Below are 24,928 nucleotides of genomic sequence, written 5' to 3'. Positions count from 1 at the left end.
AATTTCCATTGCCCCTTTATTTTTTATCTATTTCTTCTCTAGCTATATTGAGTAACTTATTACTAAAGTTATTATTTCTGTCTACATAAGATATTATTTCTAATTTGATTCCCTAATAGCTTCATGGATTTGTTTCTTTACTTCATTTGCTACCTTTTCTGAGATTTCTCATGTATGATTTTTAAATTCCTCATTTCAATGTCACCCATACTTGCTCCTGATATACTAGATGCTTGAGACTGCATTTTGCCTTTTCGTTTTGTCATTTTCACCATTTGGGTAAATATTTGATCTTTCAGTTCCAACAGTCTCAACTGTCCGTAGTGCGTACTTTAGGGTCATAGTGTGTGGTTGATGTTTATCCAATTGCTGGGTACCACAATGAAGAGGAGAGCCAGTCACCTGAATTCCTCCTACAGGGCCTGATTGATGAGTCCTATATTATTTCTGGGCTAACTAACCTAGAAGTGTTGATGTAGGTCAGCTCATATTTCCTGCTGTTGCCATGTCTTCAAGTTGTTGCTGATCACCACATGTCCCTGTCTATAGTGTTTTTGTCAGCTGAGGCCCTACTGTGTCACTGCGGGTCTCATAAGCTCATTTAATTTTATCCAAGTTGGAGGAGGCCGTATTGACACACTCCTCAACCTGTCTGATGCTCTCGGTGTGGAAGAGGGGATTACCCACTCTCTTGTCAGATTTGTCCAGGGTTTAGAGATGGAGGGAGTTTCACTTCCACTCTTATTTACCCACTGCAGACCTCTATTTTAGGGGCAGTCTCATCACACTGACTGGAGCCTGCTGAGGTCTTCTTTTTGGGTGAGGGATCCCTGAGTCTCCCACCCGGATATCATGGTAATCCACTGTAGTCCAAGGTTCTGGGATAAGGGATTGGATACAAAGGTCAACTACAGTACTAAGTCCAGGAAGCAGGTGGGTTTCCCAAGGTATTGGCTCTTGCTGGCAGTCCGAGATGGTTCAATCATGCCAGGGCTTGCCTGGTGTTCCCAATCATGCAGCGGTCCCAGGGGTGGCAGTCCTAGGTGACTAGGTCATGATGGGGGTTTCCCTTGGTTTAGATGACTTTGCATTACCTATTTGGGCAAGTTCCTCTTATTTCAGGGTACAGGTCATTTCTTGTATTTTAATACATAATGAATGCATTAAAAATTTTAGGATAGTGTATAGCCAGATTTCAAAACTGTCTCATTTTCAATTGATTCAGAGTCTGAAAAAGAGAGTAGCAAAGTAAAAGTAGAAATAAAACTGCTATTGGAATAGAAGACTAGCTAGAGACATAGTTACGCTCTTTATTAACATATTACTTCTTAATTTAACTCTCTAATTACAGATTTTTCTTTTCAGAAAAAATAGGTTTAAATAGTCTCTAACCAGGTTATTTCATCAAAATCAATAATGCACAAAAAGCTAGTAATTATTTGCATATGGCCTTGTAAACCAATGACAGCTAGAACAATACATTGAATTGTTCTTTGCAGTCAGAAAGGAGCATTAGTAGACCAAGATATAAAATGCTTTTTGTAAACGGATTTAGAATTTCACTTCCCATGTGGTCCAGACATCCATGGACAGCAATTCCTTCAGCAGTGTTTCTGGCTTAAAGTATTAAAAGATATTTTGGTGGATTTTGTGAAATAAACCAAGAATTAAATTCCTTGCATGAGGCTGAAGTCTAGGCAGAATTTTGGTATTAGACTGTTTTGTTGTTTGGATCAAGAGATAATGAGTATCTCTATAAAGAACAGTAAAAAAAAATCACACACCATTCAGTAGCTACCAATTCTTTGCAGATGCCTCTCCAGTTATATCCACTAAAAAGAGAAGGGAACCTGTGCTTAATGCTGAAATTTTTCAGAATACATCTGAGGCAGAGCTTTGATTTCTGGGAGAAACATGCATACACAGGTAGATATAGAGATGTAGATACAAGTATACATAAAATACATGCTAAAAAATAAAGGATGCTTATCATTTAAAAATGTAACAGTATGATCAAAAATGAGATAAACCTAAATTTGACTTTTTAAAAAAAATTTGACTCTTAAATCTGCTACTTGTTAGTGCTATAAACTTGATAAATCACTTACCTTTTTGAACCTTAGAGTTCCTGAGTATAATGGTGATATTATCTGCTTAAGATTATTGGTAATTTTAAATGTGACATTACATGAAAAATGCCTGGAAACATACCCAGTATATAAAAATTCTGCTATCATTGTCACCAGCAGTAATAGCAGCAATATAGTTCTGTGTTCAGTGATAACTAAAGCAATGTCTTTTGCATTGGAGAAACATTTTTATTAAAATATGCTAAGGTGAGAATGGGATCACTAATATATTCAAGTGTGATGTGATGTTTTCCATGCACGATGGGCGAGAGCATAGTAATGCTGAGTAAAGAAACAGTAGTTCATCCAGTGCAGGTAACATTGTGGAACGCTATTAAGAAACAGAATGATTTCATCAAGTGTCTCTATACAAATCACCATTTTTTCCCAATGTACTACTTTGTTAAGAGCATGGAATGTGGATTTGGGCAGTCCTGAGTGACCTTGGGAAATATCTGTTTTCATTCTTTGTATACATGTTTATTGATTTGAACACTACTCTAGCTACAGGGGATACAGTGATGAATAAAATGTGATTCATGACCTACCAGAAGGTCACTCTCTAGGGAAGGGCATGTCAACATCTACAGCATGAAAGCAATAATAGTAGGCTATATGAGTTATAACACAAGATATACATATATATATATATATATATATATATATATATGTGTGTGTGTGTGTGTGTGTGTGTGTGTGTGTGTGTGTGTTTATGAATATCTATCACTAATAATAATTATACCAGAAAAATGTTATATTCATTCTCAGCAAACTGGAACTTCTTAAAAACTTAAAAAAAGAATGTGAAATATAAGTTCATGGAAAACGTGGACAATAGAACAAATTAGTATAACAGATAACAAGAACTACAAATGTCTGTTCTGTATTTTAAGAGACAGGAAATTCAGAGTGGAAGACAAACATGAAATGGCACAGAGATATGGGACTAAGAGGTGTATGTCAGCCTCCTAATATAGCTTCATATGATACAGCAGTACGACATAATCATAAGATACTTAACAAAATTTTTAAAAACATCAAAGACCCAAAGCAAGAATTTTTAATGATACAAAATCAATAAACGTAAAAACTGATTTCTGAAATCAGTAATAGTGATGCATTTTCCCAAAGTCACTTTCATGGCTTTGCACAAGATGGTACTCACTGCCACAGAGTGCTGCAAAAAATGACCCCATGGCAGTTTGTAGATTCAAAAGGAGCCCCAAAGTGTCACATTACACTTTTTAAACATTGGTAATAGGATTACATAAGACAGTTGCACTCCCCAACTCATGCAGATTTCTGGATAGTTGAAGTGGTGAACAGGCATACCAAGCTTCACAGTAGTGAAGACTTCAATGTGTCCTCTGAGAACAGAGGAAGAAACTCATATCAGCAATATGGCAGGTACAGATAAGACAACCAGCAAGGGAAGTTTATTATGGGGTAGAAAATCAAGAAGTGAAAAAGGTTGGAAAAATCAGCAATTTCTAAGGAAAAAAAAAATCTGCTTTGCTCTTCTCTGCAGGGCCTTCCCAACTCTTTGAAACTCAGAACCAAATAATTCTGTTTTTGAAGTGTATGGAATCTCTACGTAAATTGAATGTTGAGAATCAGATGCACAACTTACATGTAAGGAGAAATATTGATATCATTTAACCTCTTGAAACTTAGTATGCTTCCATTGTAAGTGGAGAATAATTAATTATATGTCACAGATTTGGTTTTTACATTATCTGAAATGACATTTATTAGGCAATTAATAGATAAATACATTGTGAGTGTAATATATGGTTAAATGTATGTTTTGTTCCTGATCCTTTACTTATGCCTGTTTATTCAACTTCAAAAATAATAGCGCTTTCATGGTCTCATATAAAAATGCTCTTAACCAAAATCTATTATCTTAAAAGAAAGACAATAAATGAGATGATATGAGACATTTACAGAAACATTTATTCTCACTGATGTGCTATTCCAAATTCTGAATTCAAATGTTGTCTATGTTGCCAAATCTTTTGGGTCATTGGTGGGTAGGCAAATAATTCTATCATTCTTATTTTAAGATTCTATTTCAAACAGCGATTTTATAGTGGAACAACATTTCCCAAAAACTATGTGAAAGACTGTTGCCTGAGCTATTTGTATTTGATGAAGGTACTAATAGATTTGTGCATGTCTGAATATGTGTCTGTGACTATATATATATATATATATATATATATATATATATATATATATACTGAGTCCAACAAAAAATAGATGCATCAGGAAAAGAAAATCTGGCCTACATATTTTAATATTAAATTTTTTGAGAAACTGTAAGATTAATAGAAGTTACCTTTAGCCTCTACAGTTACAGAGGTACAGAGGTACTCAAAGAGGTGGCCATTAGCTTCCAGACATTTATTAGTATAGTGAACTGCTGAAGAGTGTATGCATTTTGACGACACTGAATATATATATGGGGGATGGGTATTTATGAAATATCATTGGAAAATATTAGGTTAGGTTTATTTTTTTCTGCGGGAATATTGAAAACATTGAAAATCACATGTGTGCTTCTCACTCTCTGGGAGAAATATTCAGTGCATAGCATTCCTCAGTGCACTTGATTACATAATTCTCTATCCCTCTGTTATTTCCTAAATCTAAAACATTTCTCCAAATCCTCTCTTCATTGTAAGGCCTGGTCAGAAGAGATGGGTCCCTGAGGATGTGTCCTGGAAATGTGTATCTGCTCTCCTGTCTCCACCCTTCTAGCACCAGATTCTTCTACCATGTCCTTCATACCTTGGAGTTTGCCAATAATGGACTCAGTTATATGAAATCTATGAGCCAAAATAAATCTCTCTTCGTTTAATTTGTGAATATTGAGTGTTTTTCCCACTGACAAGAAAGTAAGATATACACAGTTTCAGATAAGGAGTTTATCATCATAACTACTTGATCCTGTAGATGAGAAGCCTTAGGAAGTGACTTCTGAGAGGAATTTGGAAAGTTTGGAGATGCAATCTAGAGAAGCCCTATAATGCTGAAAACCACATTTTATGAAAAATTCTCACAACTCAGAAGACCAGAAATCTGATAAAAATGCAGAAAATAAAGGTCAGACTTGGGAGATTTCAGCAGGGAATATGAATCCCATTGACTGTTAACCCAGAGACCATGTGTGTTGTGCTGGGGCATAAAATGTGTCTACATTTTGCGATGACCTGATACTTTCAGAAGGACTGAGATTAAGAGCAGGGGGATAATTTATCTGGTGGAGAAAGTTTCAAGATCGCCCAAGTTCATGCTGTGGCATGGCTGATTTTGGTCAGATTTGTAGTGAGAAGTAGGAATAAAAAGCAAAGACTAATGGTAGAAATATCAGCCAGTAAGAAAGAGACAAGGCAGGGCCCAGTTGGAGATAGGTCATTTGCAGAATGACCTGGAAGAGAATATCTCCTTCGTTATTTTTTCCAGTCTCTCTGTGGGTCAAAGTGAGAAACTATCCTCTACTAGTCTTTTCAACCATGCCCAGCCTACCTTGAAGCTGTTCTGTGTACTCAACCATATAATAACAGTGAGTCACAATGAATCTCTCCTCTTTTATGTTTTGAATCTCAAATAATTTGTACTAACAACAATAAAGTAACTGGCATCCCCCTTCACCTTGATAATATCATGAAATGCTTGGATTTTTTGAAAGACACTTTAGAAACAGCTTTCTATGGAACCCTTTAAAGAGGGTTTTACTATTTTACTAATAATAACATTATTGAAAATGGATTGTAATTTGTTTGGAATTATCTATTATGGATTATTATTTGTATGGAATTATCTATTATGATAATCAGTATTTTTTGTGCTTCTCTGAATACCAATGTCTTTGATTGGATGAGGTACTCCTAATTTATTATGTTACTCAAGCTTGAGTGTCTAATACAGACACAAAATGTGGCCTGAGACCTATGAAACCAGAACTCCAGTTGGGGGTCAGCACAGACAGAGATGATCCTAGTTCCAGATGACATGTGAGTAAAGATTGGGGATTTAAGTTATACAAACTTGAGAAGGGGTCATGCACCCTTCCATAAATTTCCTAAACTAGTTTCCTCCTCCTTTTTTTGTGTTGTAAACATTAAATAGTATAGGAATACTCATGATAACATAAATCATGTTGTACTTAACAAAGAACCCCCAAACTAAGCATTAGTTTATGATTCTGCATTTGTGAAAATGCTCACTCATTAAAGATTATCCATACCTTAAAATCAGCAATGTGCTTCAGTGGCCATTTACATAAAATAGTAAAAGAACTTAGTTATCCCACGTGTCTGTCCCCACCTGAAGTCACACAAGGCCATGCTCTGCCACCTTGTTTCAGATTCACTCAGTAAGCAAGCACTATTTTAATGGTGTTCTTAGTGTCAAATTTTTCAAAGTTTTGTATTTTGAGGCCAGGAGTCAGTTTTAAGGAAGAGAAATCTGCCACCAGGAATGGGAAGGATGGTTTGTGAATGACTGAAATGAATTGTGACCTAGATCAATCAGGTGCACACTTCACAGCAGAGTGCACACTCCCGTGAGAATCGAATGCTACTACTGATCTGATAGGAGGTGGAGCCCAGGAGGCACCCTGACTGATGATAACCAGCTGTAAATGCAGAAGATTTGCTCACTTTCCTCTACTCACTTTTTGCTAGGGTGCCTTGGTCCAGAGAGGCGAGACAGTTTGCGATCCCTGTTTATAAGAATATTTGGAAGAGTTCAAGTACAATGAGAAAAAAAAAAATTATGCCTTTCACCTTTAAATCAGCATACTCTGGCGGGGGTCTCTGTAAATGTGGGTCTCTCACCCTTCATGATTAAAAGATCTGATAGATACCTGTAACTAAAAGATTTATTCTACAATTGAGCACAGCATTTTTTAGTGTATATCTTTACATTTCCGTTCAGATATTTTGTGTTTGAAAAGTGTCTCATTATGGTAAAACAGATTTTAAAAACTGCTATATGGTTGACACAAAGTCTCAGAATTGAGAATCATAAACTTACTAGATGATTTCCTAGGTTGTGCTAGTGATGGAGTTAATACACAGAGACCCTGGAGGAGAGAGGCTTACATGTCAATGACAACCTGTAAAAGGTTACAGAACAGCATAGATATAATGAACTACACCCTTTGCTTTGGACAATTCTGGCTCTAGAGAACCAAGAGGTGTTGACAGCCTCTGTTTCAAGCAAGAGATGCAGATCGCAGTGGAGCACAGCTGGATGTTTAGGTTGCAAAGCCCTGGAACTCAGTGTTGTAGTGGCACCAGAATTAAATCAGTTTCCTGGGCCCCAACCTAAAAGAGCATGAGAATAAAAGACCATTCAAAAATAAGAGGGGTGTTTTGTTTTGTTTTGTTTTGCAAGCAACATAAAGTACGAGTGCCCAGGTGATTCTCCTTCATGTGTCTGGGGAGTTAGCTGATACTGTTATCACACAAGAACTAAGATGTTGGGTTGAAGTTAGAAATTCTCTCATTGAGTCCTCTACTTTTTCAGAGTTTTGTTTTCCATCATTTCACTTAAAAATATAAAAGGAACGAAGCAAAATTATCCTAGAGTTTTATAATGAACTGCACACTTTGTGAGTTCTCACTTATGCCGTATACTTTTCTTAAAAGACATTTAGATAAATTGGAAAAAACTGATGACTTTTAATCTGTGGTTCAAGAATTCCAGGATATTTTCCATGGATACTTTCTTTTATTAGCTCTCCCACAGTCACCAAGAGAATAGGACACTTGGCAGAGTTGGACAGTCTTTTTGTGTGCCTGATGTACTTTTTACAGCTATGTCTTCATTGAGAAGTTGCTCATTATCTATAATTCAGTGTCTTCATATGTAATATGAGGATAATGGCATTAATCTAAAGTAACTGTTCATGGAGAAAGTGAGTAAACTGTAAACAGTCGTAACAAGGAGTATTGCCTACCCTGAGTTCTTAGTAAGTGGATGAGCTAAGAACCAGAGTTAGATCTAATAGTTGTTTGCCACCTCTAAATTAAAAGGAAAAGTAGAAAATGATACAAAGAAACACAAACCAAATGAGCTCTTATTTTTCTCCCTGGTAACTAAATTAGGGATTGAAACCATGCCAGCAATAAAATACTTAGGTTCCCTAAGTATACATTCAATTTAAACTGATTAGCACAAGTAGTTCTCTATTACTTCAAGAGCAAGTGATTATTAAACCCATAATTAATTAGAGAGTATACCCTGTATATACAGTCAAAGACATCTATAGTACCTAAAGTTAGAGCATCTGACTGCCCTCTGGGGACAAATCCTTCCCCAAACTAATTAAAAATTTAAGGTCTTCAGAGACAACCACTGAACAGTGAAGGAATACACAATAGTCACTAGTGTTCTTGCCACATTAATGCCTGGTGCCTGCCTCCTTCTACACTCTATTGTTCTTGGATTCAAACAACCGTGGCTTTAGCTATAAATGTTCTGAGAACCAAAAGGTATTAAAATTTAAAATATGAGTAGTAGAATAATTAAATCTTTATTGAAGAACTAAGTACTTTATTTGTACTATAACATTTACTCCATGTAACATCCCTCTGTGGATAATAGTGTTTAATTATCCTAATTTTCCACATATGTAAAATGAGAATTATAAAGATGAAATAACTGTCCTGTGTTCATTCCTAAGAAATGACAGCTGGCGATATAACCCATGGATAACTGGCAATAAAATCTTTCTTTAACCACTTCTCTACACTGTTTTTGAGAACTAAGCTTATAGAGTTTATAGCGCATTGAAGAGCAGTTTATAGATAAGTGTGACCATGACCACAATAAAGCTGGTGACATCTAAAGTAGAGGAATGATTTGTTTACTTAATTATTCACTAAGCAAATACTTTTTGAATCAAATATGTACTGTTGTAACTCAAGTGAAGGATCTAAAATAGTGAAAATACAGAATCCTAGTAATGCAATTGACTTTTGCTGAAAGAAGACAGTTCTAAGAAAATATATAAAATAAATAATTTTGGATTCTGATACACTTTTACAGTAGATTTGGTACTGGCATGTAGAATTGATGCCAGACAAACTTGGATCAGGTTCCCAGAGAAGGTGGCATTTAATTTCAGAGGTTTCAATGGCAAAAAGGCACAGGGAGACATAGAGGATAATGCTTATAGAAAGAGGAATGGGATGCTAAGTAGGAATTGGCAGAGAACAGATGGATCCAATCTGCTTCCAATTCTGTGTCCAAATCAAGAAACGGTATTGGCAATAGGAAGATGGTCTCCCTTCAAATGGAAAAACTAGACCTTATACTGTCCTTTACAAATTTGGCTCAAACATAAAAATTGAGAAGTACTTTTTTATAGCGAAAATAAAAAGTACATATTCCTTGATTTCAGGTTAAATCATAAAGCATTGTGATGTTGGTACTAAAACAGGTATATAGACCAATGTAACAGTATAGAACACTCAGAAATAATTGCACACGTATTTGTCAACTAATCTTTGGCAAGAATTTCAATAATACATAATGGGGAAAAGAAAGTCTCTGAAGCAAATAGTGTTTGGAAAAAACTGGATGTTCACCTGGAAAAGAATGGGAATGGAACCGTGTCTCACATTACATTCTTCTCTTACTTGAGTGGATCAATAGTTTAGAAATAAAACCTGACACAGTAGAATCATTAAGAAAAATTAGGAAAATTTTAACAAACATTAGTGTAAAAATACATATTTTTTCTTAGTGATTGTTATTTTCTTTTCTTAATGAGCCAATTCTATTACTGTCTTGGTACTCAGTGCGGATATATATATATATATATATATATATATATATATATATATTCTGAGCCACTAGTTTTTCTGCACAGACACATGGAGTGGGAAAATAGCTCACCTTTGGTGTTTATAGTGTTTTAGAGCAGAAGGAACTATGTCTGGACTTAGCAGAGGGGAGCACTGTTCATCCAGAACCCTGATATTTAGTTCAGTAAGCATTCACAGCGAGACTCTGTGTACTATCTTTTAAGGAAGTGGGGCCCGAGGTGCTATGCTTAGGAAGAAAAGTGAAATGAATATGTGGTGAATATAAACTTTATACTCTAACAGACTTTACCAGTTTGGGATTTTAAAAAGATCTATTCTGATCACATAGTTGATCTGTCCTGTGTTCAGATATGGCTTCATGCCCAAATTCTAATTTTGAAAGCTTAACAGTAGTGATGGGATCCATTTCTAAAAAGTTCCTACCAGCTTCCCCATGTGCAACATTCACAGTAGCTATTTTGAGCTGAAATAATTCTGTTACGTTTTATACATTGCATCAATTTAAGAAGGTCAGAATTTAACTAAGGGTTTCAGCAGGGGTGGAGGGTCCTTAATTTGTAACATCCTTAGCCTGTGCAAGAGGAGGACACACAGATGGTGTGAGTGCTACACCCACCCCAGGGGAGTAGACTGCATATAATAAAAGGCAAATGAAGAGGGACTGAGTGCTGGTTCTTTGGAGGAGCCCCACTCTTCATCTTCAGTTTGGACCTCGTCTGCTGGCTTCTGGTACATACTGACCAGCTTCTGCCTGGAACTCTCAGCCTTCTACAACAGATCCTTTAGTGTTTTGTTGCAGAGCCATTGGCCACCTGGTAAGTACTTGCATGGGATACTGCAGTGAGCTCCAGCCCTTGAGCTGGACCCTTCAGGCTCTGGTGTCCAGACACCCTCTGCACACTCCCTCATCCAACTCTGGTTGGTCACTGCAATTCACTTGTAGTTTCTTATACATTTGTGTATCTTGTATTATATCTGTTTCTGTTTCTCTAGTAAACCCCTGACTGATGCAAATCTCAAGGCTGACCTGAAAAGCTACGTTATAAAGACAGGAAAACATCTGGGCTGTTGATCTGCTCACCCATATGTTCCCTTATATATGCAAAACAATGTTTTTTTCATGGTATACATTTAAAATATTTTGCACATAAATATATTACAGAGGATTTTCTATGACATTAGCTCATTAACTAATGAATAGAGAAATCTGATGAATCTCTTCAAAAAGATAATGTAAAATACAAATATTAATGGAAAGTTGTGGTAAGTGGAGTGGAATGGAGTTCCCCAATCTTAAATGAATGAACATGTCACAGAAGCAGAACCTGGTGCTCTTAGAGGTTTCTCAGAGAGCACTGCAAGAGAATGCTGGAGATATTTTGAAAGGAAATGATTGTTTCCTTCTGGCCATGAGAGGGATACAAATTCTAGATTACTAGATAAGTTTCATTAAAATATGATAACAGAGCATCATTATAGTTATAAGGTATGAAAAAATAATTTCAGAATGGTAAGCTCAAGAAAAAGATTAGATATGAATGTCACAAGGTATTTTTATGAAGGAAGTGGCCAGAAAATTCCCATGTATACGTTTAAAATGTTGTTTCTGCTTTCAAACATTAGAAACGCATGATTATTTGAAGAAAGAAATCCAAAAACCAATGACTCCAGTATGTGTGAACAAGTAGATGGTACCACTTCCCAGGTGGATTCTTTCCAATTATAGGTACTTAGAAAAGATGTAAAACAGACAGAAACAGGTCAGATACATTGTCATCCTTTGGTGCTTGATAAGATATGTAATGTTGGTAATTCACTTCACCTCTTCTCACCTCCACATTTCAGCAGGAGAGGTTTGACTTGTTCTTGGATGAAGTTTTCCCCTGTGCAAGGAAACCTCCTCCTTACTTGACCAAGGGCTGTATCCAGCTCAGCATCACAAGAGGAATGCTTTGAGTGAATGATGAAACAGCAAATGAATTACTGCATCTTCTCAAGAGCAGACCCTGAAAGAGCATAAATTTAATACCCACTCTCAAAATGGAAAATCTTCAGAATTTCCACTGACAGGGATGAGGTGCCCAATGATTAAGGACAGAGAAAGATGAAACAGGAAAAGTAATTTAAAATATGATAATGCATAATAAATATAACCGTATCTGAAGCAATTTGGGGCAGGAGTAATCTTGCGGAGATTCAATCGAACGGCACAAAATGCCATCAGCATTATGAAATTGCATATGGGTGTCTTTTCATTCAACAAGCTCTGTCTCTGCCAATTGTGTCACTCTCTACGTTGTGCATCAGGTTGTGAATAAGTTTAGGAGAAAAATGAAGAGCAGGTAGAAAGGGTTCATCTTGCAAAAAGCACAGAATGGTGTTGTGTGCCCATGTGACACCACATTGCCCACCAAGTTCTGCCTAGACTTCCATGTTCCAGGGCCTCTCTCTCTCTGTATCTCATTGCTAAGCCCTGAGTATTAATTATTTTCCTGTTACACTGTTCTGTACATCGTTAATCTTCCTCGCTGGACTTAAAAGTGTTGTTGTAACAAAATTCTACATGAAACCCAGAATAGCCTTACCTAATAAACTGACCCTATAAATCTCTAATTCTGAGGTCAATTTCCCTTTAAGTGAAGAACTCTACTCAGTGGCATGTATGTGAGTTGAAACCTTGCTGAATTCACACAAGTTCACACGTGTGGGTGAATGTGCCAGGGAAACTCATGTAGATAACAACTATTTACAATCTGGTCTCAAGTTTTTTCTTTCCCTGTATTAAACAGCAGTGACAAAAACAGTGAGCTGCTGTAGGAACACATCGCACCCATCCCTGTCACAGGTCTCTAAATGGACTGCTGCAGGATAAGATAAGGAGAGAAGGCTTAGGTGCTCCTAATGGAGCTGATATATGATCGATCTAATTTTTTGCTCCTAACAGTATTGGTATGCCCTATGAAGGACTCACAGGGAGGTCCTGCCTTCTAGTATTGCCCTTTCCAGTGGTTTCTATCTTACTTCGTAGAAAAGCAAGTTTCATAATTGTCCAGATACCACCTGTGGAGAATTGTTGAAGGGGACAGTCAGCTCCAATGTATATTTGAATGTATGATTTCTTCCCTGAATTTTTGGCTAATTTGTTGCTGGTGCTCACTGGAAGGATGATTTTTAATACATTCCTTGCTTTCTTTGAATTTGCCAACTCTGAAAATAAACCTCAAATATGACATTTATTAAGAGATAATAGTGTAGTGAAAGTGTTAATATTGGCAAGGTACTGACTTTAATTGCAGTATAAGATTTAACAAAATAACTTTTAATTCTCATTTTAAAAATAATATAATCTTGAGTTGTCATGATGTGATTTAAAATGTTATTATCATTGTGCAATTTCAGACATAAAGCTAAGAACAAACAAAATGAGTAGTGATACTAGAACAAGACTCTAAACATTGCCATAAGAAAATTCTTGTATAAAAACTATCTTTGAAGCATAAATTTTAAAGCAATAGAAATAGAACTTAGACTTACCTGGGAATGGCATTTTAGTTTGTGAATAATAATATTTTGTTTATCATCAATAACACCCAAGAGCATATTAACTAAAAATCATATATATTTCATAAACTCTTTGCCCTCATAAGGACCTTAGAAATAATTGACTTTGATATAATTTTGGAAGGATATATTTATGCAACACGAATTTAATTAATTTAGCTGCAATGCCTCTGGTACAATGCACATTTTCATTCTCATTTAATTTAAATTTACATTAACTGACATATTAAAAACATCTTAGGAGGTACCATGTGATATTTCTGTTTCTAATTAAGTATATTGGTTCCAAGTGTGTGTGTGTGTGTGTGTGTGTGTGTGTGTGTGTGTGTGTTATATTTCACATTCATAATAGGGAAACTGTGCCTATACATGTTATATGTTATATCTAGATACTTCTTTTTTATGACTCTCCTGCCCTCCTCTCACTCTCTTCCTCTTATTATTTACAAAGCTTTATTTTCATTTTATTATTTTTATTATTTTCATTTTATTTTTATTATCATTTTTCTTTTCCCTTCCTAGTTACTCTTCCATTTTTGAATTTTTCTCTATTTTGCAATATTTATTGTACATTTTTGTACATTCAGATTTTCATATCAGAGAGACAATGCAGTATTTACAGGTGTGTCTGATTTATTTCACTTAAGAGTATGGTCTCAAGGCATACCCATTAGGCTAAAAAGATTTCAAGCCTATCCTTCTTTATGGCTGAGTAGTACTACACTGTGTGTAAAAAAGATTCTTTATCCATTCATAAGTTGATGGATTTTGGGATATTTCCAAGATTTGGATATAAGAAAAACTCATTATAAACATAGGTGTACATAAATCATTGTGGTATGAGGCTTTTAATTTGGGGGGAAGGTATTAAGGAAAAAAGGTGGGTCCAAATGTAACATCTAGCTTTATTTTTTTGAGGAATCTTCGATCTGATTCCCTTGGGGATTACACTATTGTACACTTCCACCAACATGGGAGAAGAGTTCAGTTTTTCCCACAGTTCTTCCAGGATTTGTTATTGGTTGATTTCTGGATAATTGCTGTTTTTTCTGGGTTGATATGGAAACTCAGCATTGTTTTAATTTGCATGTCTCAAATCAGTAGTGATGTTGAACATTTTTTTTCATGCATTAATTTTCCAAATGTAAGATGCCTATTTTGGCACTGGGTCTTTAAATTTGGAGGGGTCTGATTTTTTTCAGTTCTTTATATGTTCTATGTTATTTCTCTGTCTCAGAGACAACTGACTAAATTTTTTCAAATGCTATGAATTTTCATTCTCTTGGTGATTTCTTTTGCTGTGAAGAAACCTTTTAGTAAGTTAAGATCCAGCTGTTTATTTCTTGTAATATTTCCTGTTTAACATCACTAGTTGAAATCTTTGATTACACCAGTCTCTTTAAAAGTTCTAGTTCTTCTCTTTTCCAAAAAATGGTCTTTTTATTTTAATATATAAATCTTTAATTCATTTTGATTTTAGTGAGAGATGTGGTCTAGTTTTATTCTTCAACATATAGAAACCCAGGTTTTCCAGTGCCATTTATTGAAGTGATTACCTTTCTTTCAGTGAAAGTGTTTGATTCCTTTATCAAAGATAAGGTGATTTGGGGCTGGGGATTTAGCTCAGCAGCATAAGCACATTCCTTGCAAGCAAGCAGTCGTGAGTTCGATCGGTGGTATCAATTAAAAAAAAAAAAAGGTGGTTGAGTATGTTTGGAGTTATTTCTGTGTCTTCTAATATGTTACGTTGAACCTCTGGTCTGTGTTTTCATTGGTACCATGTTGTTTGTATCACAGTAATTTGTAGTATAATTTCCAGTTGGGGATTGAGATGACCCCTAGCTTGCCTTTGATGCCCAGAATATTTCACTATTCTAGGTGTATTTTATTTCTAAATGAATTTTAGGATTATTTTCTCTAATTGTGTGACTTTTACTTTTAGTGATTTCATTGAGATTGCATTAATCTACATAATTTTAGGGATATTGATAACTTTCAATATTATAACTTTCAATCTTCCTATCAAAGCTGAAGGGATATTTTCCACTTTCTGATGTCTTCTCCTTTTTTCAGAATACTGTACTTTTCAAATTAAAGATATTTCACTTCTTTTGTTAAATTGATTCTTGAGTACTTCATTTTCCCACGCAATTATGAAGTGTGTAGTTTCACTACTTTCTCTCTAAATGAGTGTGTTTTCCATGTACAAATGCTAGAGAAATACTGTAGATTTCTGAGCATATTCTTTGTGACTGAATTTATTAGAGATGTCTTGCACAGAGATTTAGCTCAGTGATACAAGTGCAAGGTCATGAGTTTGACCCCCAGGAAACAATATATAAATAAATAAAGCAATCTAGAATTCTTTTAGTAGATTTTTAGGATTTTCTGTGCACCATATTATGTCATTTGCAAATAATGAAAATGTAACATCTCCTTTTCTTAAATGTATTTGTTTTATTTCTTTCTTTTTTCTAATTCTTCTCACTAATGTTTCCAGAATTATATTGAACAGGAGTGCTGGTAGAGCACATCTTTGCCTTGTTTCTGATTTCGTGAAAAGTTTAAGGTTTTGACCATTTATAATTGATGGCTTTGGACTTTGCCAAATGCTTTTTCTGCATCTATTGAAATGATCATGTGATTTTTGCATGTAGCTTGGTTGCTTTGGTGTATTATATTTATTTGTTTGTATACGTTTAACCATTCCTGAGTCCCTGGGCCCGATCCTCTCTGGGCATGGTGTATAATCTCCTTGATGATTTGGTACATTCTGTTTGCCAGTATTTTATTGAGTACTTTTGCATCTATGTTTATTAGAGAGATGGCCTGTACTTTTTTTTTTTTTTTTTTTGGTTGTGTCCCATCTTGTTTAGCTATCCAAGTAATACTTGTTTTCAGGAATAATTTTGGAAGTATTGGTTCCTTTTCCCATGTACAAAATATAATGAAAAGAGATGAAGGATTCATTTCATTATATTTTTCCTACATTTGTAGAATGCACCATCAAATTTATCAGAACCTGGGTGTTTTGTTGCTGATGTTAAGTAATAACATTTTCAACTTCATTGACGGATACTGGATTGCTTAGAATTTTTATATCGTCTTGATTCAGCTTTGGTAATTTGTATGAATTAGGAGTCTGCCCATTTCTTATGTTTTCCATCTCACTAAAGTATCTAGTAGTAGGAATTGTTGTTCTGGATTTCCACACGATGTCTACTTATTTTATCCTTTCCATTACTAGAAACAAGACCCAGGATTAGTCTTCATATAAGAAACACATTTAACTCCAAAAGAATATACTGGAACAAAAAAATGAAAAGCTATAACCCATGCGGCAAGAACCTGGAAAAAAGCAGGATAACTATTCTATTTGCACACTAAGCAAACTTCAACTCATGACAAAAAATAGATAAAAGAATGTCACTATATACTTAGGATAACACTCCAAGAGGAAGACATAACTATCATAAATATACATGCTCCAATTATAAGTGCACCCAATTGTATAAAATAAATATTAACATGAAAAATCAATAAGCACTGATGCAATTATAATAGGCAATCTTAATATCCCACTGTCAGAAATAGAAAGATTAACTAGACCAAAAAAAGCAGCAAATAAGTATCTGAACTGAACCAATCCTGTGAAAAAATGAATTTGTAGATGTTTGAAGAATGTTCTACCCTACAACATTGGAAAAAACATTCTGCTCACTTGTGCATGGGATGTTCTCCAAAACAGATGACACACTTGCCCATAGAACATGCTTAAATAAATGCACTTGAATTATTCCATTCAAATTATCAGACTATAGTGCAGTGAAATTGGAAATCAATGGCAAATGAAACCATAAATGCATGGAAATTAAATAACACCCTCCTGAACAACCATCGGGTCACAAATGAAATTAAAATAGAAATTAATTAATATCTACAAGTAAATGATAGTGTCATTACAACATACTGGAATGTTTGGGATTTAATGAAAGTTTTCTAAAAGGGAAATTTATAGTGGTGAAGTCATAGCAAAAAAACAGAACTAGCTCACAGAACAACTTAACATTGAACTTCAAACGTTTAGAAAGAAAAGAACAAGTCAAGTCTAAATTTCTTATAAGGGAGGAAATTATGAAGATCAGACCAGAAATTAATGCATTGGAGACTAAGAAAACAATAAAAAAATCAATTAATAGAATAATTTGTTCTTTAAAGATTAAACAAAATTGATAAATCCTTAGCTATCCTTATCAAAAAAGAAAAAACATGACTCAAATTCATGCAATTAGGGATCATGTATTTTATGCCTGCATATTCTATGTGATATTTAAACTTGGTTGTCTCTCAAAACATGTTATCTTTTTATGAAAATATTAAAAATATGTTCTAATAGATTTTTCTAAAGAAATTTCTTGGGTATTGAGTATGTTATTAATAGCTAACTCAGTGGATCAGTGCATGCCATATCTGAAATACCAAGCAAAATATTGTAAAGATATACTATTGCATAATCCATATAATATTGTTGAGAGAGGGTAGGCCTGTATACAGAAAATTAACTCTAATAATGGAAGCTAGAATCCTAGCCTCTTATGAAAAATGCCGCTAGAGGAAACAGCAATTTTTACAAATTTAGCATGCATTTGTGACCAGAAAATAGATCTCATCTGTAAGCTAACTTCCAGTTGGATGTTGTCTCCTTCAGTAAACTATAAACACTCCTTCAGTGTTTGGTAACCATGCCACCTGAGTTCACACTTGGAACCTGCCACCTACGAAAATCAACAATCAAACAAACAAAACCTAAAATTTAACCTTTCCTTAATCAGAACTGGGATATCAAGGTTGAACAAAATTTGTATTCATTTGTGCACTTGATACTCTATACCCCTGTCTCTTCTGCCTGTGGATGACAAAGATGTCACCAGAGTGTATTGCTAGACAGCTCTAGATAGGGGAAGAGAGTCACAGGCCCACAGGAATGACGAGGTTTCTTAGACCGGGTTTCTTGTGGTGGCCATGTCTCTCTCATGAAATCCACCTCACTAATTTGTTATATCTTAGTAAGATAGGAGAATTCCTTTTGAGAATATTTTGTAGGCACTATTTCACATGTTAAGTTCAATGTTTGCAAAAGATGATTATTCAAAGGGTAAGTATTATGGTTCTCACAGTAACAGAATTTAGAGAAAGTGTATGTGTGATTATGTGTGAGGACTTATTAGATAGACTCACATAATCAGGAGCATTTTGGTCCTCAAATCGTCTGAATGCTGCAGAGCTTGGAAATACAATGTCTCTAGCACCCTGAAAAAAGGGAAGTCACAGAACAAGATACAGCATGAGTTCAAGACTGAAAGCCTGAAAGCTCCTAGAGTCCCCAGTGTGTGTGCCTTTGAAATGAGAAGGAACTGGAGTCCAATATTCAAAGACACATGTTGAAAAAGACACAGTTACTCATGCAGAAGGAAACTCTTCAAAGTTGGGCAAACAGCTTTCTTCTTCCTCTTTCTTATTCTATTCATGGTACAAACCTATTGGTTGGTGGGTTTAGCCTTCACTTTGTTGGCCTGCATGTCCATTATCTCAGACACTAAGCACACACCCTGGAACTAAGCTACACCAATCCTCTAGATGGTTCTTACTCTAATCAAGATTTCTCATCAAAATGCAGCTCTTTAGATATAAGTCATTTCAAATTATCCATATCGTAGTTAATTGGGCAAGTCAGTGATGGGCCTTATTTAAAACATTTAGTGAAATTAAAATTGCTTCTAATTTTTCTAGTTACTTGGTTAATACTGAGTGCAGAAATGAACGTTTATAATGATTTAATTGATCTAAATGAAATCTAAGTCTGAAAATTTATAAGAAAAAATTTACCTCTCTTTTTTATCTTATAAGTAACAATAATTGTTTTTCTTCCACAAAGCAGATATTAACCAATAGTGAAATGTGTTAATTTTTTAAATTATAGAATATAAGATTTGGCATTTTGTGTCTTACATAGACTAGCACAAAATATTACAATCTAAGGTAAAATTACTTAATCAAATATTTTCTTAGTTTGACAAATAAGCATTCAAAATAACAGTTAAGATTGTTTTTTTTATTGGTATTTGACTGAAACACATAATGGTTTCACTTCTCCGGGGAACTGGTACAGAAAAGTATTGCATCTTAATCTTTCTTACACCTCCTTTCTTTTTCCTGCTCTCCCCTTCCCTGCTTTCCTACATTCCCATTTCTTATTCCCCTAAGATATTTATACTTTGAGTCTCTCATATTAGAGTAACCACGTAATATTTCCAGCTGAGTTAAAGACAACATTTTACAGGGTTACACTCTACCATGTGTATAGTAACACAGTTCGTAAAAGTTTAACTATAGAAGGCATCCAGATGCCCCTCAGAAGGTGAATGGATAAAGAAAGAATGCTACTGAAACACAAAAGGATTCTATTTAGCCATATAAAAGAATAAATATGTCATCTGTAGGAAAATGTATATATTTTGAAACTACAATGCAAAGTGAAATAAATCAATTTTTTTCATTTTGTATTTCTTCCTTACTATTGAAAAAAATGATTTAACTCACTAAAAATTAATTTGGAGAAATCAAAATAACTTAGAGAGACCATTCTCATATTTGACTGTGCATAAAATTAGACCTGGAGATATTTTTGTTCAGAAAATATTAAAACATTATGCTTTATTGCTTTTAAGAGTTACAGAGAACAGTAATCAAATGAGTGTCTCAGAAAGTTTTCAAGAAGTGGATGATTAATTGATGCTCAATTTTACTATATCTGTAAACATAGTGTAATAAACATAGTGTATTAGGCAAACAATTTGGGTTTTAGTTTTTAAAACTGAAGAAGGTGGGACATAGGCTAATTTAAAAAAAAACACACACACAAAAGCAGGTAAAGAACTTCACATGGATTGGTAAATCTTCTTTCATGAAGTTTCCTATACATTGGTTCAACTTAGAATTTCCTTCAGCTGGAATAAATTTTGGATACTCTCTTTCTTGATGTTAGACCTGAAACTCCCAGTTATAAAATATTTTCTTTATAAAACTTGCAATTAATGGGGTTAAAAAAAGAACTGGTATGCTGTGTAAATGCATCAAATTCCTCACCAAAAAGTAATATGCATATACAGAAAACATGCCTTAGCACAAATTAAATTCTGAAAAAGGAAAACTTATAAGTATAACATTTTCCCTCCTCTGTTAATCTATAGAAAAATCTTTTCAAGTCTCTGGTCCATTTTACAATGGAGAGCTGGTTGCATGAACCTGGAAACCACCCATTTGAACTATAATTATGAGGGATGACAATGCCCCATCTACCTAAAACCATTAGCTAAAAATTGAGCTACTTTGTAGAAAGTTTTCCAAATAGCACCTAACATTGGTAAGTGTCACTTAGAAAATGCTGATGCTTAAACACAGACAAAAGCTCTTCCAAACTCAAGAAATAATTCAGTGTGTTCTGTATATCTAATTCACCAACCTTTCTCCTAATGTTCTACAATACTTGTACATGAACTCACTCTACCCCTTGTAAATAGCCCAGTTCTGATAACTTCCCTCTAGTGAAATCATCTTGAATAAAATTTTTCTTGACCATTTAACTTTCTTCAGGGCAATTTTTGCTTTGGCACTGTAGATTCAGTTGTGTCCAGTCTATACTTTCAAGGATTTGACAAATCAATATTAATATAATATAAATGTGATAATATAAATATATTGAGCAATCAATTACCTCTTATCAGTCAGATCATAGTAATAAAAGAATAATAAGCAAAGAGACAGTAAAACAGAAGTATAGGAATTTTTTGTGTGAGAGGATTGAGGAACCAAAAGCCAGAAAAGTATTTGGAAGAATTCCCAAATGGCTTCTACACAGCATGGATTGAAATAAAAATAAAGATCCAGGACAACTCCTGATGAATAAGAAGTGCCCAGAAGTTGCCTCACACAAATAACCTGTCTGTTAAAACTAGTTTATAGTATTAAATTTCAGATTTTGCTGAGCATCAATACAGATATTTTCTCTAATATGTTTCCCTCTCATTTTGATCTGTAATCCCAGTGAAAAATCATTGCTGAGCATACTTCTGTAATAATGTAGACCTACATACTTTTGGATTTCTTAAGAGAGGATCAAAGCACAGAGGAAAGTTTTGAGAAATCATAGTCAGATGAATTACAGCATTAGAATTTGCTGTGCTGTTGCTACCACTTGGTTTATGTGTGTGTAAGGGTTGGGGATATCAAACAACTTCTGTAAAAATATTGAGATTTTAAACTGAAATAAGTGTTTTTATTAGTAATGCAAATGTTAATATGAGTACCTTATTAGACATTTAGATCAGCTTTGGTCCTAAAACTACTTAAAATTTCATTGCTGGTGGATGTTTTTGCTTTCTTTCAGATGGGAATTTGTAAGACAATTCATTAAACAATAATTAAATTTAAGAATATAAATATTGCCTAAGATAGTGCCACAATACGCTGCTTAAAATACTCCTAAATGAAAGATAAGTATCTTATAGAAAACACAGTTTTAGAAAACGATTGTTGAACCAGAGATAGCAGGTGGCAGCCCTTATGGCCATCATAGACAGGCAACACTGTAAAGGCAAGGAAGCATGGGACTTCCATGACTGACCAAGTGCTACTGATGGGAGAAGAAGGTCGCCAATGACTTCTGCGGGCCTTTAGGGCACTTAGTGTACACGATGAATTACTTATCACTCATTCTCCTACCCGTCTGTCTATCTCAGTTCATCAATAGGCTGCATGCTTTATCTTAACTAAATTAAGTCTATGTTAAGCTGAGCAGTCTATTAAAAGTAAAACCTATATTCACCATAAATGCAAAGTCTGGTGTAAACTTAATACTTACATTGGATTTCAGCACAGACTGAAATATGGCGCAGTGTGCCGCTGGAGAAAATGAAAAACTGATAGAGTGAAATTACGAGTTATGTGACATTATACCTTAAGGTCATTCAGGCTTTGGATACACAAATAATGCCCAAAACATCATAATAGCCGAGGTCACAGAGCTTTGAATTTTTTCACTTAAAATAATTATTTTAATGGATACAGAAAACACTATATATATATATATATATATATATATATATATATATATTCAAAGAAGGACCAAATAATGTTTGATACACTCTGTAATGTCTACCTGTACCCATATGTAAAGCAGTGGGACTCACAAAAGGAAAGAGGTAGGGTCAGTCTAGATGTCATTCAACAGACGAACAGGTAAAAAATGTGATGCATATATACAATGAAATATTACTCAGTAGTGAAAACATTGAAATGATGTATTTTTTTTTTCCTTTTTATCGGTACCAGGGATCGAACTCACGACCGCCTGCTTGTAAGGCAGGTGCTTATGCCACTGAGCGAAATCCCCAGCCCCAAAATAACGTCTTTCAGAAAAGAAAAAGTAGGAATTAAAAAAAAATCACTTTAAGTTATATTATTCAGACTCACAAAGTTAAACATCACATGATTGTTAATATAAGACGTACCAAGGCTGAGGATTTAGCTCAGCAGCATAAGTGCCTGACTTGCAAGTGTGTAGTCATGAGTTCGATCCTCAGTACAAACAGAAAAAAGATGACCAAAAATACTACTTAATAAAAGTTAAAATAAAAGATGGATGACAGAAAAGCAGCAGCAGAATTCTGTAGACAGAAGAGCAGACAAGAAGTGGAGAGAAAAGGGAAATAAAGTTAATAGGACTGAGATTAAGTTATTTTAATTAATGCATCAAATTCCAAAAGTAAAACATAACACCATGTTAAAATATGTCAATAGAGTTCTTTAAAACAGATTAAGGTAATTATGTAGTTAGATTGTTATGTGATACAAGGAGTGTTTTTAATACTACTGAATTTTTGCTTAAAGTAATTGAGTTGGTAAAAAGTATATGAAACATGTCTGTGTTCTCAAAGTTACAATTTGTATTTATAGTACAACTACACAAAATTTTTTTCACGGAAGAATTTGATTTTTTTGGTACCAGGGATCGAATTCATAACCTCACACTTGAAGAACTTGATTTTTAATCTAAATTATATTACATAAAATTTAGGCTCCTGGACATACTTGAATGTTTGATGTTTATTTTTAGCAGTCATGGAAGTTAAGCTCTATTTTACTTATATTTCCTATTTACATATAACAAAGTTTTAGCTTAAAAGTGATTTAACAATTTTTTTCTATAATACAATTATGAATTTAAATGAATTTCAATAGCACTGAGTTGCTGAAATTTGGGATGCAAATATTGCTGCTTAAATGTTACATTCAATCGATAGCTTGAGTGGTTGCTGGGAGGAATGATAAACTTGGTATTTCTCTGCTACATATTTCTCTGCTACATATTGCTGTTATTGTAGGCATTGTTATGCATAAACAAACAGCAATACTAATTATGCCAGAGAGCTAGCTGGCAAGTGAAACTGTTAGATTAAGATGGATTAGAGATCAACAATGATTAATCATGAAGTATATGTTGTATACAATATAGGTCATTTCAGAGTCAATGTGCCAAACATAAAGTAAGAAAATTAGTAAATTTTCTGCTTCATTTTCAACATTATTTCTTGGTTTCTTGGTTTACTGAGTATTTTTCTTCAACAAGAATGTTAAAAATACAAGTTTAAAAAAAACAGATTTTGTCCTCTTCCTTTCTTCCCAATATAATTTTTTCTTATGGTACAGGAGCATGTTCATTTCACATTCACTGTGGAGATTTTCCTTAGTAATCTAGCCAGATAGAATAAGTATCTTTCATAAAAATATTTGTGCATTTATACTCTGAATAAAACGGGATTCTCTTGCCCATTGTCACAGAATTCACTCATTCAATATATGTTGTATGTACACTCTTCATATCAAATCATTACCAAAATAAAGATGCAGAGAAGTATGTTCCCAATAAAATCACACCATGAGAAAAGTCCTTGAGATATTGGCTCTTGCATTATACACTGGAACAACAGACAAAAAATTAAGTCATGGAATACCGAGAGAGGCTTCAGAGTAAGCACAGTGCATTTTACTCTAGAATATTTATCTCAGGGAATCATGAATTATTATTAAAGTAAAATAAGTTGGAATAGCCACAAGGCTTCAAAACATATGCTCAGGTTATTCATACTAGATACTAATGACTTTGTTTCTGAATAATGAAACCTCCAAAATAAGAATGACTTTAGTGAGATAGAAATTTATTCCTTGTTGTGATCCACACATGAACCCCAGAAACAATGATATTAGGTGAAATAAATTACACACACACACAAGCTTAAATATTGTATGGCATTTTTAAATTAAAAATCCAATATA

The sequence above is a fragment of the Cavia porcellus genome, unplaced genomic scaffold (assembly GCF_034190915.1).
Source record: "Cavia porcellus strain 051 isolate PalLab524CR breed Dunkin Hartley unplaced genomic scaffold, mCavPor4.1 scaffold_19, whole genome shotgun sequence".
NCBI lineage: Eukaryota > Metazoa > Chordata > Mammalia > Rodentia > Caviidae > Cavia > Cavia porcellus.
This window is presented reverse-complemented; position numbering follows the sequence as displayed.